The following is a 21,304-nucleotide window of genomic DNA, read 5'->3' on the forward strand; positions in this document are numbered from 1 at the left end:
AGCATCCAAAGCACGGATTGGGGGTGGGGGGGGCCTTGCATGCTCATCACTTGCTGGCCTCTGGCCCCGCACTTAATCTACTGGGGTCTCCGCGCGTCCCCCGGCTTCACCATCTGGCCAACAGGACTGAGTTCCCATGGAATTTGCTACCCGACAGCAGAATGGGGATCATTGAAAATTCAAAGAGAACGATCCAGGAGTTGAGTCATAAATCAAAAGGCCGGCTCTTGTCTTATACACACCCTGAAACCCCACGTGGCTGCCGGGCATCCCGTCTACAGTCAGGCCTTGGCGACGCTGGCACGGCCACTTGCATCTCCTGATGGACGGCGGTCACACCAGGCCTCCCTGGTGGTGCAGGGGGTCAAGTCTCAGCACTATGAAGCTACTGCCAGCCACTGCGGCCTGAGTTCTATCCCCGGGCAGGGAGCTGACCCACAAGGGCACAGCAGACCTCTCCTGTCTCCCCGCTGCTCCCCTCAGCAGTGGATTTCAGTGGATCCACCTGTTATGTTCCCCACTCTGTCTCTGGGGAGTCCTCTCACTCACTATACCTCTGGTCTGTACCCCAGTTTTGTATATATAAATAAATCTTTTTAAAAAAATGACCTGGACTATCTGCAAGGTTTTCTGGATAACTGATGTACACATTTTTTGCACAAATAACCAACCATAAAAAGTTGTAAAGCCTTAGCACAAGTTTTCTAAGAAATAGTTTTAAGAAATCACAGAAAGTACTTTAATACAGCGAGCTTCTTGATGTTCCCAAATTAGTGGAAAGCTCGCATGTACCCAAGGGTTGTCTGCGTGGTCATAGCAAGTAAATGGATTAACAAACGGACTAAATCAGGTTCCTTTGGGAGGTGGATGTTGGTGTTGAAATGGTGGAAATTTGGCCTCTAGCAATTTCTGTTGTATGTATTTCAAGGCTGACTCCTTACTGAAGAATGTGAATCAGGAGTGAAAACCAGGGAGGCATTCTAGAACTCTGGCCCCGACCCCGACACGCTGACGGCCCCACGTCTAAGCTCTCTTTTAATGTGTTGAATTCCCCAGATTGAATTTTCAGGTTCAAATTTCACTGGAAAGATAGTTTGTGTTCACTGGAAAATATCACACAGGAGAACAGCATTTAATATCCGTGTCAGTTATGGCGGAGCTCCCGAGATAGAGTAGCTTCACATGAGGTTTCTTGTAAGAAGAGCCATAGCCAACGCTTGCCGCACAGTTACTGCGTTCCATGGAAGTGTTAATTGTGTGTGTGAGTGTGTGCACGCGCGCACGTGCCAGGGGTGCTTCCTGGTGTGTGTGTGATTGCTAGGACATTCCCAGGACACACGGCATGTGCAAGCAATGTTTGACTCCCTCAGTATTTCAACAGATCCTTCGCTGCATAAACTTAATATGCTCAAGACACAGCATTTCTTTAGGACACACAGCTATTTCCAGTCAACACATAAAACTTTTCAGACAAGAAGTCAATACGAATGCATAGTTACCTCAGAAGCCAGATCGCTCCCATTTTCTGGACTTGGAGTAAGTAGTCATCGGACTTTTCTCTTATGGCGGCTTTTAAGGGAAGGTGAAGTCTTTCATGACTTAGGACTCACATCCTCACGTAAACGATCCACACTCCGGAATGGTCTGCGATGTCAGAACATTAATTAGTTACTTTATATCTTACACAAATTATTAGATCTCTGAAAGGAACAGTCTCTTCGTCTGTAAAATTGGATTAATAAAATCTCTGTTAGGGCTTGGTGCGGTTGAAAAAAAAGAAAACATAAGTAAAATACTTAGGATGATGCCTTCTTCATGGGGACACAGCAACGGACTGAAATATCGTCATTACTTTCATCAGTAACGGTGCTTCAGAACATCACACGCCTGGTTTGTTTTACCATAACTGGAGTGAGAGGTTAGCCTTGGTTAAGTTACTTTCTCTCACTTTATTTTGCAATTGCATAAATCATAATAGAAATATAGAGGTAAAATGACATATTGGAGAAAATTTTACTTCAGTAACAGTAGTGGGGGGCCTCCCTGGTGGCACAAGGGGTTAAGCACCCCACTATGAAGCCATCCGCAGTCTCTGCAGCACAAGTTCGATCCCCAGCTGGCCAGGGAGCTACCCACATGGTGCAGCAGACCTCTCCTGACTCCCCGCTGCTCCCCTCAGCAGTGGATTCAGTCAAGTCTGCCTGTCCTGTTCCCCACCTGTCTCTGGTGGATCCTCTCACCCCCGTTTCTCTGGCCTGTGCCCCAGCTCTTGTATGCATAAATGAATAAATCTTAGAAAAAAAAAAAAGAGCAGTGGGAATCACATGTGCAGCACTGCCACCAGGCGGAGGATGGACTTGTAAAGGAGAGTGAAGAATCAAAAGACACAGGCAGGTGTGAGGACGTGACTTTGGGGGCTGTCGTCTGCCCCTCCGGAGACAGAGACCACTTTGTTCTATAGACGCTGGATGTCCAGGGGTTCTCCTGGCAGTCACAGCCTTGCCCCCAAACGTCTGCGTTACTGTCACTGCTGCGTCATGATACGTTCCCCTTTCCAGGCACAGCCAAAGCGGCACCAGCTACCATTCTGGGAAGGTCGGCCCTCTTCTCGGTATTCAAATTCAAGCCAATAAAAATGACATTTGGATTAAAACAGAGCAGAGCTCACGGCCCCTCAGCCCGCGGGGAGGGCAGGCAGGAGCGCCGGCCGGACTCCTCAAGCTTGCAGCGAGGATGCGCTTCCTAACTTGGAAGCTGATGATTTTAAGATGTTTGTCAGCTCGAGTCCCCCGGACACCGTCCCTCTTGTAGACCAGCGCCGCTCGGGCCTAATGTCCTCGCTCCTCGGCGAGTCTGTCACTGCGTTTTTATCGCTCCAGACCCGCCTCCATCCAGTCATCTGTGTCCACCCCAAGGCCCAACCACCCCGCTACCAGCCCGGCGAGTCCAGATCCCCCCTGTCTACACCGCAGTCCCCAGGGCAGGGCCTGTGAGGCCGCTGCAGTTTTGAGACGAAACGGCTCGTGGAGTTTTCCTTTCCCCACGCAACGGGGCAGCCAGAGGTGAGGTCTGGCCTCATGGCCCATGCCCGGGCAGAAGGGACACGAGGACGCGAGCACAGCTGATGGGGTCGCGGAAAACTTCAAATCTGTGCCGTGACATAAAAAGGGACATCCTTGTTTCGTTTCTAGGAGAGCAACATCTCCATAGAGTGAAATTAAAATTCTCAAATATAATCATTTCTGACTTTCTCTGGATACAAGCGCCTTCCAGAGCTCTCCCGTCATAAAAATAAGTGAAGCTGTGGGGAGGCCCAAGACGAGACTCCCATTCACAAGGTTTAAGTTTGCAATTTGGTTTCTGATCTCCCCAAGTTTTAGCTTCATCTATTCTGCTGATTCATTTTCATGAATTTTAATAAAATTTGAGAAATAATTTTAAAGGCAACATTTAACTATTAAGGATATAAAATGTTCCTTCTTTAAAAAGTCCCAACTTCTGAAAGTCCTATTTACGACTGAGGGGCGCGCAAGGAGGGCGGTAACAGTCCCTCTGCCAAGGGGGAGGACAGTCTTCGACCTCGGCTCAGTGTCGATCTGCGCACAGGACGAGGGTATGAGCACAGGCTTCCACACCTGTCCTCACGGCAGACGACAAAGGTTTCCCTGAATGGGCAGCATGTTGGGCCAATAAGCAAGAACCAAAATTATAGCCACATCGTCACCGACTCCGCACACACTCGCGCGCTCACGCCCCGCGCTCCGTGACCGACACGGGAACCCGCGGCACGCCAGGGGCTGCGCACAGCGGGCCCTGAGCTGGGAGGGGGAAACAGACACTGAATGACAACTTCGGTGACGGCCAGGAAGGGAGGCGGGATTACTCACAGGCACCCACCGGCCTGGGAGGTGGGCAAAGGAGGGGTGTCTTCATCCATACGAACCTGCCTCCTCAAGACAAGGGGTGTGCTGGGGGGTCAGCTCCGGGAAGAAGCAGTTTCCTGCTTAGTGGACATGACACAATCACACCCACGTGAGGCCAAGTGAAGACACCTCCTCACCCGCGCGGAGATGGCCGGGAAGAGCAGAGGAGGGTCCAGCCGCAGGGACGGCCCTTCCCAGCGACCTGCTGTCGGCACTCGGTACCCGGGGCTTCTTGGAAACAGTGAACAGTGGTGGGGAAGAACAAGAAGGGCCAGAGGTGGCACCCCGAGTCTAGGCAATGAAAGGCCGAGGGCCTCTGGGCTGCAGCTTTGGCAGCTGCGGTGACACAAGGTGACTGACGGACACAGGGTCGGGTCAACAAAATGTGACGACAGACCAAAGGAGGAGTGAGGAAGATTCCAGAATCACTGGCTTGGGGGTAGACAGAGCAGCCGTTCCATGAGACAGAAAGCACTGGCGGGGCTGGCTCAGGTGCAGGGCCGCGTGAAGCGTGTTGTGGGCTGAAGTTGTCTTTAAGGCGTGTCAGCAAGGAGCCTGGCGGGGTGTTGTGTGTGCAGTTTGCAGCTCAAGACACGTTCTGAGCAGAGAGGGGACTGAAGGGGCCTCCGCCCGTCTCTGGTGGCTGAACACTTGGAAGCGGGTGAGGTTCTATGGGAGAATGCTGGCAGGCAGCACACACCTGTTAAGACAGGTAAACTCAAGACACAGCACTGAGGGGCATGACACCCTTTCACTTCACTAAATGCTCTAACAGGGTGATTAGCACACTTTCCCTTTTAAGCACAACTAGCATCCAAAAGAGCAACCTTCTTTTCTAAGGCACTGATTCTTAACAGTAGGTGTTGATTTCAAGAACAAAAGCCAGTTAATTAAAACAGTCTGAAGAACTGTGACTATAACAATTAAATAATTTTAAATTGCTAGGGAATATCAGCAAATTAATTCCCACAGCAATGACCTAAGTGAGACACTGAATAAAATAGCCGAGGCCTCGGAAAATGAAACGTGTGTCTTAGTAACAGGTTGTTAGTGAATGAGACTAAGTGATTCCTCATAGGTTATAAGTAAAATTTCTTTGTATAAAAGCAATTGTCGGGCCTCCCCGGTGGCGCAGCGGTTGAGCGCTGGGTTGCAAAGCTGCGGCGCCGGTTCGATCCCCGGCTGCTCCCCGGCCACCGGAGGAGGGTCCCACATGGCGCGCAGACCTCTCCTGCCGCCCGCTGCTCCCCTCAGCAGTGTACTTCGGTCCTTCTGCCTGCTCTGCTCCCCGCTCTGGCTCTGGTGAATTCTCTCACCCCCCCCCCGCACTTCTGACTGTACCCAGTGCTTGTATAAATAAATAAATAAATCTTAAAAAAAAAAAAACTTTCTAAACCTGAAGATTTAAAAAAAAAATAAAAGCAATTGTCTCTTGCATGGGACTAGGTGTGCTTAAGCAAAGTCAAGGTGAAAGTGAAAGTTTTGGATTCTAGTAAAATGTGTTATTGGGGACAAATGGTTCTCATGACAGGAAAATAAGGCGCAGGTGTACACTTTTATAGGCGTTGACTTTCTCTCTTCGAGACGCCTCTTTGCCTGTTATTAACGCTTAGAAATGCTTTAGTTATTAACTTCACAATCCTAAGGAAAGTTGATGAAGTTGTCTTTAAAACAGTTTGAGGTATCTTTGTGAGGGGACAAATCTCAGCAAGGTTACAAGACCCGTGTTAATATCTGATGTTACCATTGACTCCCATATTGTGAACCTCCTCAGGGTTTTCTTCTTAGGAAATAGGTTAAAAACACTTCAACCGCTTACACACCAATGTGCACGGAACAGAACGGGATGAGGTAAGTGGCAGATTTTATGACAATGTCCAAAGCACCTAATTGGTGTTTGGAATTAGGTCACGTCCGTAAAGACTTATCACATGAATCAAGGAGAAACTAGAGACACCTGGGACACACTAAGCTTCTCCCGAGCACCTAGGGGCCCAGGGGAGAGGTCCCCCAACTGGCCGCCCAGGACGCGTCTTGAAGCAAGTCTCACCAACCACAAGGGATCCTACCCGCCGCCCTCTGCCGCGCCCAGAAGCAGGACATGCAGGCAGGTGTGACGAGGTGAGCGCTGCGGATTTGCATGACTCGTAACTAAATACTTAAAGGCTACATGAATGCCCTTGAAATGGCCAAAAGCTTCAAAAACCCAGGAATTTCGTAGGCAAGAGGGAGCTTTGGAAATCTAACATGATAGAAAAGTTGAAGAATAAAGTGCTTTCCCACGACGTAAACGTACACACGCAATTAGCCTTTCTTTCTCACAAAATGGATAAACATAAGAAACAACTGAGTTGCTGCTGCAGGAAGATGCCATCTTGGCAAAATTAATATTTTTCAAGTGAATTCTGCCCTCGTGGCTTCCTTGCTCGCTCCAGTCTTTGCTCCGCACGAGGCAGCGCGGGTTTCCTCACGCTGGCAGTCACAGAAGCTAGTTTGTGGAACGGCCTTTCTGAGACTTCTGCTGGAGCTTCACGTCCGTGTCTAGCTCTACGCTCCAGACCAGCAGCCTCGCAAGAGCCAGGGTGCCGAGCGCCTGCAGATTATGCAAACACCAGTGAAATTAGCTTTCATTTCTCACCAGAGTCATTAAATCCTAGATGTGAGCGGTATGAATTACTTCCTGTCATCGCTCTACATTTCATCAGTTGAAGGCTCCCTTATAAAATGTGGGGGTGAGGACAAGGACTGGCAGGAGGACAAGCTGCAGGTTCCATGGGAGAGTCTGTGCGAGGGGACAGTCACAGCCCCACTGCCACGGCCTCGCCTCAGAGCCGGGCCCTCCCATAGCCAGGCGCCGCGCAGCCGCTCCTCCGGGCTAAGATCTCTATTTTCACTGCTTCCTTTGGAAAATTAGCGTTTCTGTCTTCCACTATATTAAGTAGAGGCTCTTGTAAAGTGCTTATGACGACGAAAAATGCATTAGCTGTGAAAACTGACAAGAATGTGTGCTTGTGGAGATTGCAAGCAGCAGCAAAGCCCCTTACTAACGTATTGCTTTTTATTATAAAATATGACGCCCATTAGTTTTGGGCTACAGCCAAGTCTCTTCTCCTAGTTTAAAAAGGAGTTACCTTGACAGGACTCGACTTAAATCACATCGTGATCTATATTATGAACACAAGAGAACCCTTTCTGCATGAAAGTGACTATAAGGGTCTGATTTATAATCCTAAAGCAAAGACGCTCAGAGTTAAATAAATCAAATGACTTAGCACTTGTCCCGAGGATTTCGCAAGGGTGTGAAATCCATTAGAAGGAAAGAACAAATGCTAAACCCAGGCTCCCCCGGGAAGCTCCCGGGGTCTGCGGGTGTCCTGAGAGGCTCGTTCCGTTGGGGAGTTTGAGGCGACAACGAGCAGGAGCCCCTCTCCTCAGCAGCGCGGCCCGTCTGGTGGCTCTGGCTCGTCACCGGGCATGTGCTTCTCCCCCTGCGCCCCGCGGTCCTGCACGGTTCCGCCAGAAGCTCACCGCGGGCTCGCAGCCGCTCCTCATTTTCACTCCTAAGCGCCCTCAGGAACACTGACTTCCCGTCGCTCTGTGGGCAACACTGTCCGCAGCCCTCCCGGGCCTCGCCCGCCTCTGCAGCTGTGCGGGAAAACTGCACCGCAGGGAGCGGGGCTCCGCCCCGAGGACAGGGACACACACGTCGTTAAAATAAAACGCCGCCAGCATCGAGCATGACTCGTCGCGCTGCCCGGCGAGGTGGAATCTGCCCCGTCCTGGAGCTGCTGCAGGGAGACGCGAACACAGACATGACGAGCCCATGTCACCCCCGAGCGGGAGGCAGGACGACAGCGGGCCACACGGGGGCTGGGCCTCCGCTCACACACCGTGGTCACCCCACCTTCTCCCCAGCCAAGCGTGAAGATGCCTCAGCACCCACAGCAGGTGGGGAGGTGGGCGGGTGGCAGGTGGGCAGGTGGGCAGGTGGGCAGGTGGCAGGGGGCAGGTGGGCAGGTGGCAGGGGGCAGGTGGGCAGGGGGCAGGTGGGCAGGTGGGCAGGTGGCAGGTAGGCAGGTAGGCAGGTGGGGCAGATGGCAGGGGGCAGGTGGGCAGGTGGCAGGGGGCAGGTGGGCAGGTGGCAGGTGGGCAGCAAGGACACACATGCGCGCGGGCACCGCAGGCTGGACGGGGAAGTGGCCGCACGGCAGGCTGGGGCGCTCAGGGCCTGCACCGTGGGTGGCCAAGCGACACCAGCAGCAGGTGAGTAATAAACACGTTGGGCTGCAGGAGCGCTGGGCGTTGACCGACAGGGTGGCGGGCGGGGCGGGTGAGCCAGGAAAGCGGGACGGGGAGGGCAGGGCTGGACCTGGTGGTGCCTGAAGGTACTCGAGGCACAGTCACCTCCGGGACGTGCGCCGTAGCCTCCGCAGCGTCGTCACGGGTGTCCCTGCGCTGGAGACACACGGCGCAGCGCACTGGGGACGGGCAGAGGCTGGGGGCCGGGCCACCCGCGCTTCCCAGACGCCGCTTCTGGGACACAGTTCCAGGCCCGGGGCGGGCGTTCTCCCGAGACACCAGCCGCGCGAGTCCGGGGACAGTGGCCGTCCACGGCCCCGGGAGTGGGGCCTCGCGCGCCTTCCCTCAGACGCGGCACCCCCTCCAGCGCGGCCAGGGCGCCACCGCGGGCAAGGGTGACCGGCCAGACGACGCGGTCCTGCCAGTGAAAGCCAGAACCCTCGTGCACACGCGGCTGGCGTGAACACACTGAGAAAATCAGTCAGTACTTTTCTAAACGCTTTTAACACTGACACGTGTCACAAGCCAGGCTGTGTCGTCCCCTAGGAAGTGCTCAGAGGGTCGAGTGGTGGATCTACTTTCATATTTTGAGGGAGCCGATTATGGAAAAAGCTAAGTGCAGGCGGACAGGTGAGGAGCTCAGGACGGCGGGCTACACACAACGGAATACCAGCCAGCTGCAAAACACGACAACACTTGCATCCTCAACAGCACGGGCGGGACCGGAGGGGTGATGCTAAGTGAGGCAAGTCTAGAAGGAGAAAGACACCCATTGCCTCTGAGGAGTGGGATCTTCTGCCCGAGCCACATACGGTGCCGTAACCCAGTGCAACCTCAATAAAAATAAATAGACAGGGGCCCCCCTGGTGTCGCAGGAGTTAAGTCTCAGCGCTGTCACCGCTGCTGCCTGAGTGTGATCCCAGCCAGGGAGCTACCCACAGGGCGCCACAGACTTCTCCTGTCTCCCCGCTGCTCCCCTCAGCAGTGACTTCTGTTCTGCTCCCCACTGTGATGAATCCTCTCGCAACCCCCTCACCTCTGGCCTGCTCCCCAGTTCTTCTACGATAGATAAATAAATAAATAAATAAAATAGATAATTAATAATTTTAAAAGTGTAAGCTGAAGAAGTGTTAGTAGATGATTTCTTGGCTAGTGCTACACTAGAAATCCAGTTAAATTTAAAATTGCTTAAGCAGCTTCATAAGCAATGCTCTATATTTTTAAATTACTAATATTATTTCTATGCATTGCTAAAATTAACACAGTAACATCATTTGACTCAAGCTTTCGACACTACTCTGTTTTTTATGGTGTGTCGTCCACTATGATTCACTAAGTCTAAACGATCACAGCACGCGGAGTTGCACATAGTTGGTTGCACCAAAATGAAATCTGAGGTTGTTGCTTCGCCACCATCCTTTTGCCATGCAAATGCATTAAAGTGAACAAAAATTGAAAAGAAAGTGAATCAGCAGCCTGCGCACCACGGCCACCAATGAAAGTGTCCATTTTAATGAGCGTAGAACAAAGGAACAAATCACTCCTGCACCCAAGTCCTCCTTGCGGGGATCAGGACTAACTTCTGTCTCACTAGTTTTCAAACAACGTGCAAAAAACACTCGTCATGTCCACACGAATCCAACAGTTCTACTCAAGCCACCAGTTCTAAAACGAAAGAACAGTGAAGCAGAAGACAATTTCGAGACGAGGAATGTTCTCTCGGGAGTTTGCAGAAAGCTCGCCTTACAGCTGGGGAGGCCGACGCTCTCGGGGCCAGCTCCCACCTGTCGCCCGGCTCTGTCCACAGGTGACTCCTGTGGTGACAGCTGCACAGAAGACAAGCCCGGCCCGAGGGCCCCCCTCTGCTCCGTTTCTCTAAAGCACTCGTGAGGATCCTCCTCACCTTGCCCGGGTCCCGCAGGTGTTGTGCAGGCAAAGTCTGAGCCAAATACGCAAATATAAAATTAATTACTTCTACCAAATGCGATACCAATCCTGGGCATGATCAGCTACACTCAGAGATAAATTCCCCAGCATTACAGGAAAAGTGGAGGAGTCTGTTTTGGGTGCAAGACTGCTCAGCCCGCAGCTTAAATAAGTCAGTCAGGTGTCAAATGCTTCACCAAACGCTCACCTGGTTTCATGTCGCACAGTCAGCTGATTAACTGAGGGCAAGTGTTTAAGGTTGTGAAAAAGATTCACTCGTTTATTTTTATTAGGAGAAGAGAATAAACAGCCCAATATTGTTCACGGCTGTAAGTCCGTAGAAATGGTCCTGGGCTGCGCCGCAGACGCTGAGTTCAAGCCTAACGTCTGCGGCTCCTGCGGGCCACTCTCCTAGAGGCTGTTTCGTCCTTTGAAAATGAGGCTGGCGGTCCTTGATTCCTACCCCACAGGAAGCTTGCGGGACAGATACGACAATATATTCTAACTTGTCTTGTAAATCAAAACACAGTATCTTAGCAGTGGAGGCCTCTGGAGTTGCTTTAAACAACAGACTCAATTGCAACCAACACAAAAGTAATTAGCTGTCAACATCGGCCACCCGGCTGTGCCTGCACAGGCAGGCTCGGCCCACACCAGGTGCTGCCCCTGGGCCGCCTGGACCAGCGGGGGGAGCCCCGGCAGGGGGAGAGCAGGGACGCTGGGTCCCACCCCGCGCTCTCGCAGCTGGCCGGAGCGGACGATGACCGAGGCGCCCTCCCTGACGCCGGTAACTTCATCTCCCCTCATTTCCCAGGTTCACTGCAGCAGCCAAGCCCCCAAGTCCCACTCTGCCTGCTCCCTTTGACTGTCTTGTCCTCGCTACATCAGGGAAATAACTTGCCCAAGCTGAGCTCTCTGCAAACCCCACCCTCCCGGAGCTCTCCCGCCCCCAGAAGGTGACCACACACTCTGCAGGGTTGGGACATCTGCAGGGTAACGCCCGGGCTCTTGCTGCTAACAGCCAGGTGGCGGCCTGGTGGCGGCCTGGCTCTGTCCTCACCCTGCACAGTCTGCATCAGAGGCCTCTGCACTGTCAGCGGCCCCACGTTCTCAGCTAAGGGGTCTCTTGTAGCCTGTGCCGGGGACCAGCACAGCTAATGGGCTTGCACCTCAAAATCCACCCCTGGGGGCCTCCCCTGGGGGCGCAGCGGTTGAGCGCTAGGCTGCAAAGCTGCCCGCAGCCTCTGCAGCGCCAGTTCGATCCCCAGCTGCCAGCGAGGGTCCCACATGGCTCGACAGACCTCTCCTGCCGCCCGCTGCTCCCCTCAGCAGTGTACTTCGTCAGTCTGCCTGTTCTGTTCCCTGCTCTGGCTCTGGTGAATTCTCTCACCCTCCCGCGCTTCTGACTGTGCCCAGTGCTTGTATAAATAAATAAATAAATCTTTAAAAATAAAATCCACCCCTGGGACTTGCACGTAAATAAAGGTGGGCAACAGCACTCAATAAGCAATCCCGACACTCCCAGGCCAGCAGTCACCCCAGTGTCCTCCCCAGTCTTTGGAGCCGATTTTGGGGGCCTGCAGGGCAGTAACACCAGGCGACAGCGGGAGGGCACCGCACCCTAGTTCCGCGGGCGGCTGCGCTGAGACCCCAGGAGCCCAGAACCGCCCGGGGAAGCCGCCCCCAGTCCCTGCTCCGCTGCTGAACTAAAACTTGATGGAAAAGCCGCTTTGAGAGAATAAACAGCAGCCTTTGCCGGTTCCACAGACACCCGTTTCCCTGAGACATGTTGTGATGTGTTTGTTCTTGTTAGGTTGGATTCCCATTTCTAATTGTGAAGTGTTTGAAAGCACTAAAACACAAAGCTATCACTCGGCGATGATTCTCAGAAAGTCCTGTTACCTGTTCTCCGCGCTGCCAGTTTTAATACCATTTAATTATTATTTAAACAGAATCATTGAGTCCCTTGGGTAGTGTTTCTGCGGCTCGATCACGACGGCCGTGACTGAAGCCCCGAGGCCTCACTCCCTTTGTCGGCCAGCAGGGACAGAGCCCTCGCCCCGGGCCCTGACTGGCCAGCGGCAAAAGGGCGCCGCAGGTGTCAGCCAAGGGAGACGTGGCCACTGAATAAAGTGCGAGAAGAGCCACAGTGATGGCCGCGCCCCCACCGTGCGGGGAACGGGTGTGACTTGGGTGACTTTGGGGCTGAGGGCCCGGCCGGAGGCGCCAGGAGAAGGGGGGAGGGCTCCGTCCCTCCTGAGCAAAGACGGCACTCAGTGGCGAGGACACCACGTAGACAAAACCTACACGCCAGGAGCCCCCAAGCCACGTGCTTCCAGCCATAAAAGGGGAAGTAGTGACTGATTCTTTGATTAGGAAAAAGCCAGATGCTGCAGACACATGGGTTTACTTGAGACCAGGGAGGGGCAGCAGGCTCGGGCAGGGCCGGAGGCTTCTCCTGGGCCTCAGGGGGCTTCACTGGTCTCAGCTCAAATTCCGCTGCAGACCAGTGGCTGAGACTCGTGGGGGAGGGGGGGTCTTACGAGGGCGTCTTCACCTTCAGCTTAATATTTTGTTCTTCTGGGTGACCTTCGCAGCAAACGGATGGTGCACAAGTTAAGTTGTACAACTGCATAATGGAAGGGTCTAAATAACACAGGTCCCAATTCTTCATCTGGAACCCTCGGGGCTGCGTGTGCCTCACCATTTAGAATTTGTCAAATTTTTAAGGTCAACTGCATGCATATATTGTGTATTGTGTAATTCTCACAACAGGGCTGACGCGCACACGGTAATCAAATCTTAATAGATTAATAGATATGCAATGACTGTGTGCGCAGCCACTCAAAGCAAAGGAAACACTATAAAAAGCATATCGGTTTGTGGAAAGTTCTTTTAAAAAGTTCTTTTCAACACAGACGTGCGGTCTTCTGACTCTGGGACCTCAGAACTGTGACTACTGGATGGGGGCGGAGCGCTGGAGGGCCGTGACGCAATTAATGAAACAATGCCACGAAAGAAGTGAGTTCTGACCTAATTTTTCCCAATTTTTCGGTAAAAATGAGGTATCATCGTGTGCGCCAGGAAGGTAGGAAGTTTTTTCTTATATACATGTGCCTTCACCACCGCAGATTGGAAGCTATAAAAATATCTAACTATGCACAGTCAGTGACCTCTAAAATGAATAATGTAAACTGCAAGGGTAATAGTGAAATCACGATGCAAATATTGGGTGTGGGATGCATCTGTGATTCAGATATGAACATCAATACTGCAGTGTTTATATTCATGCAGATATTTAAAAATCTATGCCAGTTTCAGATATCAGAATAGTGAGGCGTTTCCAAGGCCCTGCTGCCTGTCTTTCCTCCTGAGCAGGGTTGTCAGCAGCTCTTCCTTATTTACTGGAAGCTGCCAGCACCCCCTCGCGCACCCCTGGCCAGTCCCTGTCCAGACAACGCCTGCGGAGAGGGTCCTTCCCCACCCAGCCTTGGGAAAGGACCAAGTCGTGTTGGATTACTCCAAACCCTGGCCAGCCTCACCACCAACCACCAATTGTTATTTTAGATACACAGCAAGAAAGTCAACTTCAAAAAAACGATCGAAAACTTTTCCCAGTGAGCACTGGAGGAATGAGCCAACTCACAAGCCAGCCCCAGCGCCCACCCGCCCCTGCAGCGGCTCTTTGGGGCTCACAGCACATGAAATGGAGGATCATTTTTTTTATTTTTATTAATCCAATTCCCTTTTATTTTGCTATGGCTGCTGTGAAATTAAGCTAGTTAGCCCTAAATAAACAATTATTTCACCATTTATGGCATGTTGATGACATATAAAACCAAATTGGCCTTCGTGAGATGAAAACATAAAGCCTAGTTGAATATATTACAGAAAGAAGTGATTTTACCATCAGTTTGTGTAGGCATTCGGGTAAGAAGAAGAATAAAATAACTATAAGATGCAATTATGCATGTAAAAGTACTAGTTATTAAATATGTAGATCAAACTCATTAAGTGAAAAGATACTTTGTTCCCAAAGAATATCTTAACTCAGAGAATTTCAAAATAAACATCGAAGCACTGGAGTATACTTAGTTTTATGAAAAAAAAAATTAATTAGCTAGCCAAGCATGAATATCACTTCTTTTATTCCTTTCCAAACAGACTAAGAAAAAATACCCAAACAAATTTAAATGACTTCCCTAGGAATGCAATCTACTTGCCTAAATACGAGTAGAAATCAAGATAGTACTTCAAAATCAAATGTGCTTTGACACACAAATCAAGTGTATTTACCTTCGATGGACTAAGATCTTAGAACTTAAGAGAATTCATTTCTTCCAGCGGGAATGTCACACCGCGAGGCCCGGCTTCAGTAAGTCTCCGGCTGCAGCAAGAGGCGTTCTGCAAACTCCACTCCACCTGAGAGAAAAATGAAAAATAAAAGTACAGATTGGGTTACGTGGCTCCCCTCAGCCTCAGAGTGACCCCCCATTGGAGCAGATTGTTATTTCTGGGCATGGCGCTCACGTGTCTGAGATAATGTCGTTCCCAATGGAGGAAGAAACAAATGAAAGTTTCCCAGAATCTTTCCACCTCCGGGTTTTCACTCCTCAACATGCTAGCAGCGCGGTGTCTGACAATCGAAGACACCAGGGTAAGGAATTTGAGCGGTGAAAGGGTTTTATTTTCAGTGGTCGAACGTGACCATCTTTTCTCCCGCATCCAAATACACCGGCACACTATTTAGAACGCCAAGGAGATCAGTGAAATTTGATTGCATGAGGAAAACATACTGCAAGTCATCGCTTCCATATCACTCTAAAAAATAATGAATTTCACAATTGATTTGTCATAAAATATTCCAGTCAAAATAAGTGCAGAAAGTTTGCCACATGCCAATCCTCAAAAGGAGGTAAAAGTTGTTTAATTCGAGTTGAGTTTCTTCCTTTAACCTTAGAGATTTTTATAAAACAGCGTCTCTCCTGGAGACAGGTGGATAATAGCACGTGACTTTGGGGTCGTGGGCTGGTCTAGGATGTTATTGCCAGGCCCAGGAAAATCGCCTTTTGAGTGACGCACAGTCTAACCTTCAACACCTGATGGCGCCAAGTCCCGCCTCTCGGAGAGCTCAGGTGTGAAGAATATGCACGTTTTGATGCTCTTCTCTCCACTCCCTCTCCTTGAAGAATCAAATCTAAGCTTTAAGATTGAATTCCCAATTCTATTAAGGAACTAGGGGCGGGTCGGTGGGTTTTAGTTTATGCCTGTATAGAGCCTTAAGACAAAAACACAGCAAGAATGATAGTACTTGGCACATCATTGTGGGTGTTTTGTGGTTGTTACCCTACGTCTATTTAGCATAGCAAGAAAATCCATGTTTTTAAAAGGTGGAAACATTATCATTTATAAAGGAAAATACATTTTTGCATTTTAGTGACCTTTAAGAAAAACTTGTAAAATTGAAGAAATATAACCTTCTATGCAGACACTTGATTTAAAAATAATTATTAAAGTGTCATTTCACAGAACAGGTTTTCTCACTCACACATGCGTGTGATGATGGCAGATGGAGAAAGGTCTAAAGAAAATGATTGAACAAAGAATAACTTCAAGGGTACTTAAAAGAAAGATCCTTTTAAATATACAGAATCTCACCACGAATGATTGTTCTGATGTGTTTACTTCCAAAGGAAATCCAGAACCTCGGTCTCCTCATTTTTCATTGAAAAGACGTCTATTTTAATAAGGCATGTGCATCAATCCTTTCTAATGATAAATCCGTTTCCTTCACAAATGGAACGACAGAATTCTAACTAGCATTTGCTTAGTTTTACACTTCTTTCTAACACTTTCACTTGCAACCGTTGCCAGACAAAGGTATTTTTATTGCCCAAACCATTTCATGCACAACTGTGTGGATTTCATCTCATCTACAAGGTTGATTTCCTTATTTTAAAATTAATTAAATTTTCCCTATTAGTTTTCTTCTTTTTTCTTGCTTGGTTTTATTTGAAAGAGTCGTGCTACAAAGAACACTTAAGGGTCATGAAGATAAATGCAACTATATCAACAGGAACTGATGACTAGTACAGGAATCTCATTGTTGCCCAGAACAATAGTTAAGGTTGAATTGAGTTTGGTAGGAAGAAAATTCAAAGTAGGGGCCTCCCTGGTGGTGCAAGGGGTTCAGCACCACACTGTGAAGCAATCCGCAGCCTCTGCAGCATGAGTTCAAACCCCTGGCTGGCCAGGGAGCAACCCACATGGCGCAGCAGACCTCTCCTGTCTCCCCGCTGCTCCCCTCAGCAGTGTGTTTCAGTCAATCTGCCTGTTCTGTTCCCCACTCTGTCTCTGGTGAATCCTCTCACACCCCACATCTCTGGCCTGTACCCCAGCTCTTGTATGCATCAATAAATACATCTTTAAAAAAAAATTCAAAGTTAAGAAATCAAATTTGAATTCTGGGGAAACACTATTTGGGAAATATCATTGAAAACAAAATCTTCTTCCAATGCAGAGTGTGTCACAAAATTTGTAGAGAAGGAAACCCCTCTTGTTGTTGAGTAAGCTGACAGCAGGGGTAGTGAGCATGTCAGGCGATCAGCTAAACCACCGCAAAACAAAGCAAGGACTGGCTCTTTCATATCCCCATGTAGCCCATCGGGCACAACCCACTAGCCCGTAAGTCAGAATCCTGCCACCAGGGTCCAAGTCAAAGCCAGAAAAGCAGGTGATCCCACGTGTGTCCTGGTTCTAAGCCAAGCGCGGCTGCCTCCTCTGGCCCTCGCTCCCGGTGCGTCTCTTCGGGAGTCAGGTCCGCAGCACGCTGGGGTTGTGGTCTTGGTGCTGCCAGCTTGCTGGCGTGGGAGAGGGTGGAACTTGTTCAGGGCGTCATTCCCTGGCTGGATATTTGCTCCTTGCTGTTCCTCTAACACCTCGTAACCTCACCTCACTGCCCCCCACAAGCTGTTTCTGTGCACCCCTTCATCTCACTCTCTCCTTTTCTTGTCTCCAGGACCTGACTCCTGGTGGATTACGCGCTCCCCCTCAGACACCAGCGGAGGCCCTTTGAGTGTGGTTACAAAAGCGGGGTCAAAGGAGACTACATTTGGGGCCTCCCTGAGGGTGGAAAGGGTTAAAGTCCCAGCACCATCAAGCTGTCCGCAGCCCCTGCAGCGCGGGTTCAGTCCCCGGCCAGGGAGCTGCCCACAGGGCGCAGCAGACCCCTCCCGTCTCCCCGCTGCTCCCCTCAGCCGTGGATTTCAGTGGATCCACCTGTTCTGCTCCCCGCTCTGTCTCTGGGGAGTCCTCTCTCACCCCTGCACCTCTGGCCTGCACCCCAGCTCTTGCATGCATAAATAAAGAAAATGCATTCAAAAAAGGATCAGACTTTCCATCCCAGTCAGTGCTGGGCGGGAGCGACACTGACAGGTGCTTCTGTTCACCTTATTGACAAAATGGCCCCTCGGGTCATCGACGGCTCCTGCAAACCAGACGCCCCCAGACAGAGATGGAAACATTTCCCTGGGCACCGTCGCCGCCCGCCGCGCGGCCGCGCAGCCTCCCTGGCCACCGCCCGCAGGGACAGAGGCTTCCCTCGCGGCCCGGAGGAGCCTCCGCCCGCGTCCGCCACCTCGGGGCGCGGCCAGGGGTCAGCGGAGGCCCCGGCGGCCTCGGGGGGGCTGTGGGCGGCCGGAGACGTGGGGGGGGCTCTGCGTGGAGGGGCGGCCCCGCAGCCCGGAGAGGCGCCGTCCTCCCCAGTCCTCCCGCGTCCTCCCCGAGTGCTCCCCGCGTCCTCCCCAGTCCCCCCCGCGTCCCCCCCGCGTCCCCCCCGCCCCGCTAGGAGGAGACTCGCGTGTCCGGAGCCCCGCCCGGTCCGAGGGCCCCCGCGCCCCCCCAACGGAGTCCGGGGGCGCAGTCGGGGAGCCAGGCCTCCGCTGAGGCGCCTCCGTCTCGGGGCGAGGCCGGGTCGCCCCTTCTGCGTGTCCGGGGGTCCCCCACCCTGCTCTGACGCAGGGGAGCGTCCCGGGCCCCCCGCGCTCGCTGGGCCGGCGGCCCCGGGGCTGGACACGCCCGGCCCGCCCTCCCCGCGCTCCTCGCGGCTGTCCCCCGCCCGCCCGGAGACCCCAGAAGACCGGGGGGCTTTGCTCTGCGCCCCGCGCCCTCCCAGGCCCTGCAGAGGCGCGTGACCCCGAGCGGGCGGCCGCGGGCAGCCCCTGCGGGGCCCCGCGCGTGTTTCCTCTTCCCCGAGCCGCGCGCGGGGCCCCCCGGGTCCTTCCAGAGGTGTCGTTCGCCCCGGCCCGGCCCCGCGTGGGCTCGGGCGCCCGCGGGCGGGGGGCGGCTGGGGGGGCGCTGGCCTGGCCCCCGCCCCGCGCGCCCGGAGCCCCCAGAGCTGGGGGTTGACCTGTGGGGGGTGGCCTGTGGGGGGGACCTGTGGGGGGGACCTGTGGGGGGACCTGTCGGGGGGACCTGTGGGGGGTGACCTGTGGGGGGTACCTGTGGGGGGGTGTCCTGTGGGGGGTGTCCTGTGGGGGGGGCCTGTGGGGGGTGACCTGTGGGGTGACCTGTGGGGGGGACCTGTGGGGGGACCTGTCGGGGGGACCTGTGGGGGGTGACCTGTGGGGGGTACCTGTGGGGGGGTGTCCTGTGGGGGGGTGTCCTGTGGGGGGGGGCCTGTGGGGGGGTGACCTGTGGGGTGACCTGTGGGGGGACCTGTGGGGGGACCTGTGGGGGGGACCTGTGGGGGGACCTGTGGGGGGAGAGGGAGCGGGGAAGGGGAGCGGGAACGGGCCGGACCGCGCACCCCAGGCCTCGCGGGCTCTTGTCTCGCCTGGCCGGGGGGCCAGGCCCGGGGGTCCCGCGCCCCGGGGGCGCCGCAGCGGCCCCCAGCCCCCGCGGGGACGCTGCCGCTCCTCCCCCGTGACCACCGGGGAATTAAAAGAACTTTGATCACTTTGGAAATTCGAGGCCAGGCTTTTCATCTGTAAGTATCAATTATTTAAAGAATAGTTTAAAATGGCTCTCGGAGCCCTTTTGGGGGAAAATTACAGTAATTCAGGCGGCGAATGTGGGGGAGCAGCGCCGGCCCCGGCGGGAACGGCCACAGCGCCATCTAGCGGCGGCGCGCGGGGATGCGGCCCGGCCCGGCCGCGGGGGACACGGCGGGGGACACGGACGGCGGCCGGGGGCGGGGGGACACCCTGGGGGACACGGGGGGGACACGGCGGGGGGAGGGGGACGCCGCGGGGGGACACGGCGGGGGACACGGACGGCCGGGGGCGGGGGGACACCCTGGGGGACACGGGGGGACACGGCGGGGGGAGGGGGGACGCCGCGGGGGACACGGCGGGGGAAGCCCTCGCCGGGGTCAGCTGGGCGCGGTCGTGCCCCACGGCTCGTCGGCGCTGGGAGTGTCCACCCCGGGCCCCGCGGACCCCGCCAGGCCGCCCCCAGCCCCGGGACGAGCATCGAGGGGGGACAGGCCGGGAGACCGAGGGAGGCAGGAGCGAGGAGCCTGCCCGGGGTGGGGGGCCCTTGGGGACGGTCACTTCCTGGGGGGCTCCCCAACTCCCTCCTGGCGCTGGGGCGCCCCAGGGGGGTCCGCCGAGGGCTCCCCCTGCGCGAGGGACAACCCGAGCGAGGCCGCGCAGGGGCGCGGCTGGACGGGCGACGCCCCCGGGCAGCGGGTCCCCCCAGACCCCGAGAAGCGGCCGCGCTGCCAGGAGCGCCCACGTCCGCCCGGGTTACCAACGCCAGGGCAGGGCCTGGTGGAGCGGCCGCGGCCGCTGCGCCGCGGGTTCGGTTCCCGGCCGGCGGGGAGAGGCCCACAGGGCGCGCAGACCCCCCCCCTCCGGTCTCCCCGGGGCTCCCTCCGCGTGTGTCTCGTCGGTCTGCTGCTCTGCTCCCCGCTCTGTCTCCGGAGCATCCTCTCACCCCCACCTCCGGCCTGCACCCCAGCTCTTGCATAAATAGGGAATGGATCTTTTTTAAAACAATAAAATACAATAAAATTACCAAAATAATAAACCAAAATACAAGAGGAAGACGTCATCGCGATAAAACAAGGACAAGAAAATACACAGAAGAAAGGAAGCCCTGCGAGCGCCCCGCCGGCCGCGGCTCCGCCTGCGCAAACCTGGGGGCGCTGGGCGCTCCCCGCTCTGCGAACCTCGACGGACACCCCGGGCTGCCCGGCTCCGAGGGGCCTGGTGCGCTCGGGCCCGCGAGTGCGCGGAAGAAAACACCACGATGTCCGAGCTGCTCCTCGGGGTGTGTTCACAGCCGCGGGGCCAGCAACGACCTTGACGCTGACTGTCAAGGTCAGAGCAAGAAGAGGCCCGGGAGGCGGGTCCCTCCTCTCACCCGGGCCGGGGCCTGCTGGGCTCGGCTCCCCCGACTCCTCCCCCTGCTTCCCTCCCCGGGGCTTGGCTTCTGCCCCCCCCCCAGTCCTGCACGGACCCCGCGGTGACCGCAGAGAGCGCGCCCCGACGTCACGAGCGAAAGTCCCGTTTGGTTTCCACTTCTGGACGGACCGGTATAAAATTCTGCTGCCCGAAACTCCATCCACTCGTAAAACCAAGACAACCTGAGCAGCAGAGGCCCCTCTGGACAAGCAGGCGCGGGGGCGGGGGCGCGGGGGGGGGGGCGGGGGGCTGCCCAGGGTGCTGCGCCCCGGGAGGGCGGGGGCGGTGCTGGTGCTGGGTGCTGGTGCAGGGTGCTGGGTGCGGGGTGCTGGTGCTGGGTGCTGGTGCAGGGTGCTGGGTGCGGGGTGCTGGTGCTGGGTGCTGGTGCTGGGTGCTGGGTGCTGGTGCTGGGTGCTGGTGCAGGGTGCTGGGTGCGGGGTGCTGGTGCTGGGTGCGGGGTGCTGGGTGCTGGTGCTGGGTGCGGGGTGCTGGTGCTGGGTGCTGGTGCAGGGTGCTGGGTGCGGGGTGCTGGTGCTGGGTGCGGGGTGCTGGTGCTGGGTGCTGGTGCGGGGTGCTGGTGCTGGGTGCTGGGTGCTGGTGCTGGGTGCGGGGTGCGGGGTGCTGGTGCTGGGTGCTGGTGCTGGGTGCGGGGTGCGGGGTGCTGGGTGCTGGTGCTGGGTGCGGGGTGCTGGTGCTGGGTGCTGGTGCAGGGTGCTGGGTGCTGGTGCTGGGTGCGGGGTGCGGGGTGCG

General features: G+C 54.7%; 1 long non-coding RNA gene across 4 annotated transcripts in view; it reads right to left on the reverse strand.

Annotated features, from left to right (window-relative positions):
* Nucleotides 1-21,304, reverse strand: part of LOC119234336 (uncharacterized) — a 64,464-nt gene that overhangs the window by 24,685 nt on the left and 18,475 nt on the right. For all 4 annotated transcript variants that reach the window (XR_005122592.2, XR_005122591.2, XR_008549826.1 and 1 more), the window contains exons 2-3: nucleotides 14,445-14,570; nucleotides 1,500-1,644 (exon numbers count right to left, since the gene is read on the reverse strand). This is a non-coding gene — a long non-coding RNA (uncharacterized LOC119234336). The remainder of the gene's footprint in view (nucleotides 1-1,499; nucleotides 1,645-14,444; nucleotides 14,571-21,304) is intronic.

Source organism: Talpa occidentalis, unplaced genomic scaffold (assembly GCF_014898055.3).
Source record: "Talpa occidentalis isolate TD23 unplaced genomic scaffold, MPIMG_talOcc4v2.1 talOcc4.8, whole genome shotgun sequence".
Classification (NCBI taxonomy): domain Eukaryota; kingdom Metazoa; phylum Chordata; class Mammalia; order Eulipotyphla; family Talpidae; genus Talpa; species Talpa occidentalis.